Below are 11736 nucleotides of genomic sequence, written 5' to 3' on the forward strand. Positions count from 1 at the left end.
TACGAACGTTACTAAATGCCAGGAACAGATAAGGTGCTCCAGAAGGTTTGGCATAATTCCTCCTCCACTTGTGCAACCTCTAACTTCTTTTTTTTCGAGTTACGTGTATAATGTTAAATCCTACTTTGTTTTAACTGTAGAAAAAAAAATGTTTAACTTGGCAAGGATATACTAAAAGTTTATGAGTTAGAGAATGAGCATTAAGTTACCAAAAAGATAAATCTTCATTCGTTCAAAAAGGCAACGACTGACGTTTAGAAAAGATGAGAGGAATGGTGCTTTACTTCTCTTTGTCCGAATATTTCTGTATATACACAACAAATCTTAGTCTACGAGATTACACAAACATCATTTAAAATGTTGTTCCTCTAGGACTACGATTAAATAAGTATCGTCTCTTGAAAATTAAGACATGAAATTGTTTACAAACAACTCCTGGAAATGTGAATCTTTTTTTATTTTTTTCAAATGCGTTCAGTATATAATATCATCAGTACTGATGATGCTTTACATTCTTTGTGAATGAATAAAGACATACATGTATATAGCAGGTATATTTTTTATAACTGGTTCTTTAGTCGATACTTCAACTTAAACTGTATATCGAACACCTGTACCTCTGTGTCACAGGTATCTAAAGATATTTTTCACAATCCCAATAAAAATGTCGAAATCATAAATTGTTGGTTTTTAATGTGTTCAAGGTCTTTTTTATATACTGCATCGAATGTTTATAATTTGATTTTTCTTTTAATTTAGATTACACAACCACAAATATCAATTAATTTTTTAAAAATAACATTTTAAGTTTGCGGCTCACTAGACTACTATGCAATGAGTCGTTGTTAGATCTTCGTGCATCGTTGCATCTTGTTGCATAAATAGTTTTTTTTTTTAGCTTTTCTTTAAATTAAGTGCATAATTTTCATTGATGCTTAAGTATCTAAATAAAGTTTGAATACTTGTATACCAGATCTTTTTCTGCTCAGCATGCATGTGTCATGTAGAGACTTTGAGAGGTTGAAAGTCTCTTTTGATAATGACAGACATAATGTTTTATTATAGTGTCACATACCAATACAGAACAATATCATACATCATAATATTAGTATAAAAATACAATTAAAAATTTAAATCGAAGTTAAAATATCGGTATCCAGCCATGACTAACTTATGAGACACTTTTGCTTTAAAACTTATTCTAACATTCATTACAAATGAATAAAAATAACCTTTTAAATTACATTAAAAATAACCAAAAAACAACCTGTTATACACAATATTTTCTGCGATTAAACATAAAATATGAGGATTTTGCTAAAAAGGGTTGTATACAGTCATGTGACATCAGAAAAATAAATTTGTCGTCATGATTAAAATCGTAAAAATTTGGGTTAATAGCACTTGCTTTTAAAAATATACCATATCGCAGATCTGAATAAAATTCACAATGCATTAAAAAATGTTTTTCGTCTTCTACACAATCAACTGTACAATATTTACATTTTCTGTCATTAAGAAGAGTTTTTGGCTTGGTGTAACGACCTGTCTCTATAGCTAAAGGTAGAGACCCACTTCTAAAATTAGATAAAATACGTCTATGTTGTCTATCGTTTACATTTTTGAGATATGAACTTGTTTCTAATACATTTTTATAAAGTCTATAAGTACGTAACTTGTTACCATTTGGTTCATTTCTATCTTGATACAATTTTTCAACCCATTCTTGTTTTTCAATTTCATACAATTTTGTTTTGATATCATACATTTTATGTCTGTTGGAATATTGGCTATCAATGATATCATATATATACCAAGTTTATGAGCTATTACAAAACATTTCTTGTCCCACGATCGAGAAATATTCATACCCCACATATGGACCTTGTGTGTAATAATCCGATATTTTCAAACGTATATATAGTATTTAAACATATTCAATAAAACCTCCAAAAATAGTGGATATCTTCCCAGTTCACCCATAACTGCGATTTTTGTTTTGCTTTTTTACTTCCTCCAAGTATAAATTTTTAATCAAACATTAACCTGAATCTGGTACTTTTATACGAATTCATGTTTTTATTCAGCGTTTACGACGTGACCTCATAATATGAACACATAATAAACATAAAAAAATCTTAGATGGTAAATTAATACATCTTTTATTATGCAAACTTAATCATCAATTACTACTTATTTATACGCAAGAAAACTCTTGTCTTTTTATATCATTCAGTCCACTCCATTAGAATCGTTTGTTTAATAAGCTTATTAAGAAATAACATAACATATGTCACATATGAATGTTGTTCTTTAGGTTTTCAGTAGTCATTCATTGATCTGGAGATTATTTACTGTTTTGCGCAGAGTGAACTATATTTATGTATTTACTAAAACAAAAAGAATAAAAACCAATTCTTCAGGAACAATTGAATGCCTTTCCACCTCGATAATACGAATGAAAAACGGTGTTGGAAAAAAACTGATATATAAAAAAGATTAAGATTTATAGGTACTTTTTCATAGGATTAGTCGGAAATAGGCTACTTCCGGTTAAAATACGGTATTTTCGAATGACCTGATAAATGATGAAATGTCTAAAACCAAATGCAGAAGACTAAATTGATTTATAATGAACCAGTATAAATTTTTAGCAGAGGTCAAAATATAGAACGTGAAATTGACCTTGACCTCAATTCAACACATAGGTCAGTCTCAAATCGAAAAAACTCAGGTCAATCACTTGTATGGTTGTCGAGTAATACTGATTTCAAATACATAAGGGGAGAAAACTCCTCTAAGGGATGACCAAAACACTTAAACTTAAATGGGTTGAAGTTGTGCCCTTATGTAAACAGTTATTTGGTAAACACATCATTGTTAACTGTTACTATTTCTTTTGAATAAAGATAACGAAGCAAAATTCAAAATTTAGAATATGACCTTTGACCTTGACCTCAATTTCCTCCAAATGGACCAAGGACTTCTATGAATTATAATACATGAATTTTTCCACATTTCACCTATGTTAAATTTTCAAAGGGAAATAACTGCTATAAGATGTCATCTTATTACATCAGTTTAACTTAACCAAGAACTAAATACTGTCGGTCACAAAATTGTTACCGCCATAAAAACAGTGGATAAAGTATCAAAACATCTTTATAAATTTTTTCTAGATAAAATAAAGGAAACCCCATCTCGCATACAAGAGAAGTGGAAAATACAATTGGGAATAGATATTGTGGCCGAAGAATGGAATTATTTGTTTAGTCTTCCTTTACTTATAACCGAAGATCCCACATTAAGGGTATTTCAATACAGGTTACTCCATAGAATTCTAGGAACGAATACTTATTTATGAAGTGTGAATATAGTGAAACAGAACTGTGCACTTTTTGTACAGAAACTAAAGAAACATATATGTCAATGAAATTGGAGGATAGTTACTGGCACGTGATTTATCTCCTTTCATGAAAATTGGAACAACAAAGGCTTCTTTCCATTCTGGTGGTATGGTGCCTTGACTGATTGACGCTTGAAAGAAAGTGGTAACTTATGCTGCTAGGTATGGTGTAAGCTCTTTGAAAAGTCTTGTTGTTATCTCATCTGGACCAGCTGTTTTTTGTTGATGTTCAAGTTGCTTTTCAATTTTTGTACACCATTTTCAGTTACTGTACATGTATTTTGTTCATTGTTAGATATGATCTATGTCCTATGTTAGGTATGATATTAATATCCTCACTTCTTCGTACAGATGAAAATTAATCATTCAGAATGTTTGCCTTTTTTCCATTTTCTGAGTAAGTGCGTCCATCTGTATCTTTGAGAGGTGAAACTCCAACTGATTCGCATTTCTTACTTTTAATAAATCCCCAGAATCTTTTAGGGTTTGCTGATAATTCAGAAATAATTATGTCGTTAATGTAGTCTCTTTAAAAGCCTTCCTGCATTCTTGTGTTGCGGTTTTTAATCGATGGTATCTGTTAAGATCAGATTTTCTTTTCAGTGGTCTTTCTTGCTTTTTCGAAGCTCATCTTTTTCTGTCTTGTGAGTTTTTTTTATTTTCTGGTTGATCATAGGTAGAATTAATATTGAGGATTACATTTTTTATGATACTATTTGTTCATGTATGGCAAGTAAGTTTGATTTTTTAAATTCCCACATTACAGTTATAGGGCTGTCCAGGTTAAATTTCTCCTTAAAGTCTGAATTCAATTTCCTAGCCTTTTCAACTTGTTCCTTAGCATCCGCCTTTTTTCAAATAAATATTTTTCTCTTCACAGGTCTGTTGATTTTAGCTGTTATGTCATTGTCGATGTATACAATGTCATGGTCACCAATGCCTGGTAATTGCTCGCATCGATTCACTTATGAAGGCCGGTTTGTTAGAAATATGTCATACATGTGGTTTTTCTTGTCGGAAAAGTGACCATCTGTTCCAGGTGGTTGTCTTGTACAAGGTACCTGTTACAGACATATCTGGCAGTATGATTTGGCACCATCTCGATTTTAGAGGTTTGTTCAACTGTGTGAGGGTCCCATACTGAACATGAATATTCCATTTTTTGTTCTCTTTCTCTTCTTCTTTTGTTACAGAAAACCATCAACGTACTGATGTTTACTTTCCGGCGCTTGCCTGTTAAATGTTTTTAAAATAAATTTATGTAAATAATTTTTGTCAAAACATAGATTAACAAAATATTTCTTGTTCAAAGTTGTTTTTGGTCATATATTTTCGTATTTTCAATTTTTACAATTTTTCTTTGTTTTTAATTTATACAATTTTGTATTTAGTTTTAAATATTACATTATTTTATTTTTATTTTTTGGTATAAGATGAAAACAAAAGTATCTGTTTATTTCAGATGAGGGTAAGTATCAAGGAGCACATCGTGTGTGAGTGCACCCTTGAGGTTTTCTGTAGTAGTGTTTTAGTAATTTCAGAGAATAGTTTATTCAAGTCTTTGATGGTTTGACCGAAATAAGAAAATGTATATGGCTGTCTTTAATGCATTGAATTTGCCTATAGGATTCTTTATTGGTGGATCTCGTAGTAGACTGACTCTGTTGTAATACATTATGCGATGGAATGGCTATATTTTCATTTACAATTTTGTGGAACATTATAAGCCTTGAAGTTGTTCATAGTCGGCGTTCTTGTAAGGTTTGCCATTTCATGGTGTTTAGCATCTCAGACACACTGCTGGTGTTGTGATGTCTATTGCACACATACCTTATCTCCCGTCTCTGTACTTTTTCTAGTGATTTTATATTGTCGTTTCTAAATGGGTCCCATACAGTACAACAGTATTCTAACTTTGGTCTTATAAGTTTTTGGTACGCTCTTTCTTTTATCGTTTGCGATTGGACTTTAAGGTTTCTTCTGAAGAAACCTAAGGATTTATTTGCTTTTGCAGCAGTTTGTTGGATGTGGATGTTCCATTTTAGGTCTGCTGAGATGGTGATACCTAAGTATTTTGCATGTTTTACAGATTCTAATATGTGTCCATACATGTTATAATAAAAGTGGATGGGATTTCTTTTTGTTGTTATATTCATTATGTTACACTTGTCTGGATGGAAAACATAAGCCAATCTTTTCCCCATTGTATGGCAGCTTCTAGGTCTTCTTGAAGCTTGAGGCAGTCGTTTAGAGTTTTAAATTGTCAGTAGATTATACTGTCATTTGCAAAGAGTCTGATTTTACTATGTTCGATGTAATCTGGGAAGTCTTTTATGTAGATTAAGAATAGTATTGGTCCTAGCACTGTACCCAGTGGGACACCTGATGAGACTGGTATTTTTGAAGATGACATGTTTTCTAAAAGTACTGTTTGCGTTCTGTTTGAAAGAAAGGATTCTATCCAGTTAATGATTTGATCTGATATGCAAAAGTATTTCATTTTGTATAGTAATCTTTTGTGAGGTATCTTGTCAAAAGCTTTAGCAAAATCCATGATTATAAGATCTGTTTGTATGTTCTTGTCGTTGTTTTGGAATAATGCATGTATCAGTGAGATGACTTGGGATTCACATGATCGTTTTGCCCTAAATCCATGTTGTAATTAAAACAGAGTGTTGTTTGTTTCTAAGTGATTCATCATGCTGCTTGCAAAGATATGTTCGAGTAATTTGCAAGTTATGCATGTTAAGGATATAGGCCTATAGTTGCCTGGGTTGTGTTTATCCCCTTTTTTGAATAAAGGTGTGACATTTGCGTGGTTCCAGTCAGATGGTACTGTGCCTGTTTGTAGTGATCTTGTAAATATTAAAGTGAGGATATCTGTACATATTTCGATGTTTTGTTTTCGTACTTTGCCTGCGATGGTGCCAGGACCAGTTGCTTTATTCGGGTTTATGTTTTTGATCAGTTTGTAAACACCATCCCTAGATATTCTAATGGGTTCCACTATAGGGTGTTTACTAGGACCTTTGTCTGGAATGTTAATGTTTGCTTCAGATGTAAAAGCAGACTGAAAATGTTTATTAAATATATTTGCTTTCTCAGATGGACTTGAGTGCAGTGTACCTTCACTTCGCAGAGGAGCTTTGCCGGTGTTTTCGTTTTTCTGGCTTTTAATGTAGGTGTACAGTTTTTTATGTGCATTATTGAAGCATGGTTGATGTGCACGTGGCTCCTTTATTTCAATATCGAAAATCATATTTTCTATGTATTGCCAGTACGAGTTTCTGTTTTCTTTCTGGAGCTTGGTTTTGATTTCTTGGTTTTAATTTCTTGGTATTGTTTTTTATACTTCGGATTTTTCTTTTTATATAGTTTGTTTTTCTTGTTGATGAGCTTTTTTTTAAGTAGGTTATTTACCCAAGGTAGTTTCGATTTGTTACCAATGCTTTTTGTTGGAATATTCTTGTTATACATTTTTGGATGTTGGCTTTGAACGTGTTCCAAAGTTCTTTGAGATTTAATTTATCTTGATCGTGTTTCAGTTGTTTGTATGTTTCAGTGAGATCTTTTTCTATTTGCTCTCAATTTGCCTTTTTGTAGTGAAGTACTTTATGAGCCTGTTGTTTATTTTGTGGCAGAGCTAAGTTTATTTCACTGTAGACAATGTCATGATCACTTGCTCCGATTGGTGGTAATGTTTCGACTCTATTAACAAATGATGGATTGGTCATACACAAAAGGTCTAGGGTTGTGTCGTTTCTGGTGTTCTTGTTAATGACCTGCGTTAAATTGTTGTCATTTAATATATCGAAGAGTTGTTGGTGTAGTGATGCATCATGTTTACTAGGTATGACTGCTGGTGTGTTCCAGTCTATGTGGCCAAGGTTGAAATCGCCACTTACCCAGATATTTGAGTTTGTTTTCTTGCATAGAACTCTGTTGAGTGAGATACCAAATTGTTCTAGGGATTCTCCTTTATCTGATTGTGGTCGATAGCAAGTGCATAGGTAAAGTGATTTGTTACCTTCATAAAATATTTTTGCCCACACATTTTCACAAGTTGTATCGAGGTCTTGATCGGTACCTGTATTTGTGATTTGTGTGGATGTAAACTGGTTTGAGATAGCTAGTAACACTCCCCCGTAGCAATCCTTTCTTTTTTTGTGTAAAGAGGTTGTATTAGGAGGCTGGGATGTATTCGTATGGAGAGGTGTCATTTGGGAGTCGTGTTTCAGTACCAAATATTATGCTGGGCTTACAAGAGTAAATGATGATTTCAACTTCAGGTTTTTTGTTCTTTATTGACTGAAAGTTTATTGTAAGCACTCTTAGTGGTTCTGAGTTTTTAGCTGTAGGATTTTTATTTTTGTTTTTATCTTGTTTTTTTGTTTGTTTTTGATTGTGTTTGATTTTTCTGGATTGGTGATGATGTATGTATTGGTGAACCAATATCTTCATTGTCAGATTCAATGCTTGTTTCTAATTATGAGCATGTATTTGACAATTCAAGTATCACTGGGGTAAAGCTGATGACCGTAACTGCATTCACGGTCATCCCAAGATGTCGGATGAAAAATTAGGTCAGTTTCTGTATTGTCTGTTAAAGTGTTTCTATATCATTTTCTTTACAAATCATACATTGAAACGATGAAAACTTATAAAAGATTCACACGGAAATCACTAATTACTACAGAGAAATGTGCATGAAACAGGAATTTCTATTTGAAAAAATCGTGAAGATGACCGTAAATCAGAATCGAGATGACCGTAACAGAAACAGCGATTCATAACAAGGGTGACCGTAATTGGTTTTAAGATGACCGTAATTTGTAAATGATGACCGTAACTTTTAAAGGATGACTCTCAATTATAAGAAATATCCGTATTTATATAACTACGTTTTTGTATCAAATGATAAATCGTGTTGGTATAAACATATTAATATGAGAGTATTATCCTATAGGTAGAAGAAAATAAGACGTGCTTCAAATGCAAAGTTTACCATATGTATCTTTTTGACGGTAGAGGGTTTAATTTTTAAAATGAATTTGCAAAAAGACATGCAAATAAACAGGTAGGGAAAACATGCTACAAAAGCGCGATAAAATGACACCTTACAAGTATAAGGAAAAAAATGCGGTGCACAGCCTCCAACTGCACGACAAAACTTTTTTTTTTATTTCTGGGATTCCTTTTAATGCATTATAGATCATTATAATAAATACACATTTTTAAAAATTCCAATGCATGTACACCCATTGATATTATATCGTCTTCCATTTTGTCGTTCAAATAAAATCACAGAAAATATTTTGAAAATATCATACGATTAAACTAGTGAAGGTGAGCTCCAGCAAAGTAGATCCTTAAAATAGTCTTGTACGAATAGCGTATCACAAGGCGGAACGTTGTCAATTTGTATATATACAGAAATGTTATAATATTCATACAGTCAGGATTATACTTCTTCAAAATTATCTCCCCATTACACCAGTTCATGCTCACAATCGTAGAAATGGAAGCCATTGTAGGGATGACGCTCTGCCAATTTTGCTCTTGAAAACTGGAAAATTGATCCACATAGCACCATTATGATCCTTATATATGTCAGTTGTATTTTAAAAGACAAATGTATCTACTAGCTAATGAGCATCAGTTAATGATCTTGTCTGCATTGATTCAACTTAAAAATATTGTCTGATCGGATGTCAGGTGGAATTTTCGAAATTTGTTAAGCATTTAAAAAAAAAATCTAATTAAATATTTCGTGGAAGGGCAGACTAAATATTTTCAGTGGTTGAAGATTATAAACCCTAGTTATCACACACAAGACAATCATATTTTATCGAAGATATTCATTTTCATCATCCAAATTAAAAGACTGTCGTCAAGAACTTTTAGAAAAAATAGCTATTCGAACACACTGTTTTTGTGATTCATTAGATAGGTATTTCACTTGACCCATATATTCTATTTTCATCTTTTCGTAATGTCATGTTTTACGTTATAAAGTCAACCTGTAGCTTTGATATATAAAAATGATAGAATCTGAAGCGAGATGATATATCAAATACTTTTGGTTTGTACGTTTTAAAGACAAAATATACACCTCAAACATGCCCTAACATAAAAAGGTGCACTTGATTTTCTCTTTTCGATACAATCGTTACCTATTTTGGGAATTTTTTCTTGATTCACATAATGAAAGGGCAGACACGAAACTTCTGAACTAAAAGATTGATATGTTCTCCGTCCCTCGTTAAAAAAAATTAAATAAATCGGAGGTTAAGCATTTTCTACATCCAACTTACAGATACCCATGTCGTCGACTTGATATCTTAGTGTTTTGCATTAGTATGTAATAGATAAATTGAAAACTTATGCAAATGGTGTTTTTTTTAAAAAACCACTTCGTAATTAAGAAGAAAATTGTCGTTGTATTTGTTTCTATTAACTTTTAAAAATTTTGTCACTATAGTAAACATTACAGTAAACATTTATCGCCTTCTCTAACAAAGAGCTTCGATTCTTTTGTTCTATGTCAAGAGTGTTTCCGCCTGCATATTTCAAGACAAATTAAGATTTTAATCTGCTTGCTCTGGAACCATACACATGGGCTCGATTACCGAATATCCATATGTATTATTAATGTTTTTCATGCTCCATTAATTGGCATAATGTTTTTCTGGTCTGGGCGTACGTTCGTCCGTTCGTCTGTTTGTTTGTCTGTTTGTCTAGCTTCAAGTTAAATCAACTTGAAACTTAGTACACATTTTCCCTATGGTATGATCTTTTTAATTCTAATGCCAAATAACAGTTTTATCCCATTTTCACAGTCCACTTAACATAGAAAATGATAGTGTAGATGAGGCATCTGTGTACCAGGGACACATTCATGTTTCTTCAAATTTTCGTCGTATCGCTGTCAATTTGTGTTAAAATTTTAACGTCGTTATCAATAAATATTTCATTGTTTACGAGAAATATGCAAAAATTACTATCATTGTCATAAATCCCAAATACGGCCAATTATATTATAGTTTAACATATTTATATCCGCCAACCGAGCCCCTATTGCGATCGACAAACTCAACAAAAAGCTTTCAATACAAATACGGATATTTCTTAGAATTGACGGTCATCCTATAAAAGTTACGGTCGTTCTATATAAATTACCAGTCAGTCTTTACAAATTACGGTCATCCTTGTTATATGTTACGGTCATCTTGAAAATATTTTGATTATGATTTACGGTCATCTTCAAGATTTTTTCAAATCGAATTTCCCGTTTCATGCACATTTCTCGGAAGAAATTAGTGATTTCCGAGTGATTCTTTTATTAATTTTCATCGTTTCAATGTATGATTTGTAAAGAAAATGATATAGAAACACTTTAATAGACAATACAGAAACTGACCTAATTTTTCATCCGACATCTTGGGATGACCGTGAATGCAGTTACGGTCATCAGCTTTACCCCAGTGAGTATGGTGCTATTAAAAAAATTGGCTGAAAAGTTTGGCATACCATAGTTTATACATTCCCATGATAGGTTGCTTTTGTCAAGTATTTTATACATTTTATTGTCGATACCTTGACAATTTATATGGTACCCTGATCACAGCTGTCACAGCATACTGCTTTTTGTTTCCAAGTGCAGGCTTTATTGCAGGATCCACGTGGATATTTTTGGTGGACCAGGGTTTGACTCTAGTGCATACAAGTTTGTTAAGAGAATGCTACATAGGTATGTCAATACCAGTCTATCATATTTGATAGTTTTAGTTTTTCTTGTAAGTATAATCATTGATGTTGTGTGTATATTTGATTTACATGTCTCTTGGTTTGATATTGTTACTGACCAAGATTTGTCTGGTGCCTCTTTATTTACTTTGATGTTTCTGTTTGAGCTTATAGTCTTGCAGTTGACAATTAAATCTAGCTTGACACAATTAGCCAAAAATAATATGAGGGTGGTTGTTTTGAGTACTGCTTTTACCGTGTTCATGGTGTTTGAGACAGTGGTAAAAGAATAGGAAAAATAGCTGGAAGTTAGTAAAGATAGACTTACAATATTAGTTCTTCGTCCCTTGGGCAACACAAGGGTACAGGTAACTTATGTTGGACAAGTGTTAGATATGCCTGAGTTTCAGTGATGTTCTGACATGGTGTTTTTAAGTTTCTTTTCAAGAAGCCCTAAAATTTGTTGCCATTAGCTATTATGTTGTCTGTATGTTTTGACCATTTTCAGTTCGCTTGTAGTGAATGCCCAGATATTTAGCTGTTCAGTGAGTAAATTGAAAAGAAAGTGCATAAACAACAGAAAT

The sequence above is a fragment of the Mytilus edulis genome, chromosome 3, assembly GCF_963676685.1.
Source record: "Mytilus edulis chromosome 3, xbMytEdul2.2, whole genome shotgun sequence".
Lineage (NCBI taxonomy): Eukaryota > Metazoa > Mollusca > Bivalvia > Mytilida > Mytilidae > Mytilus > Mytilus edulis.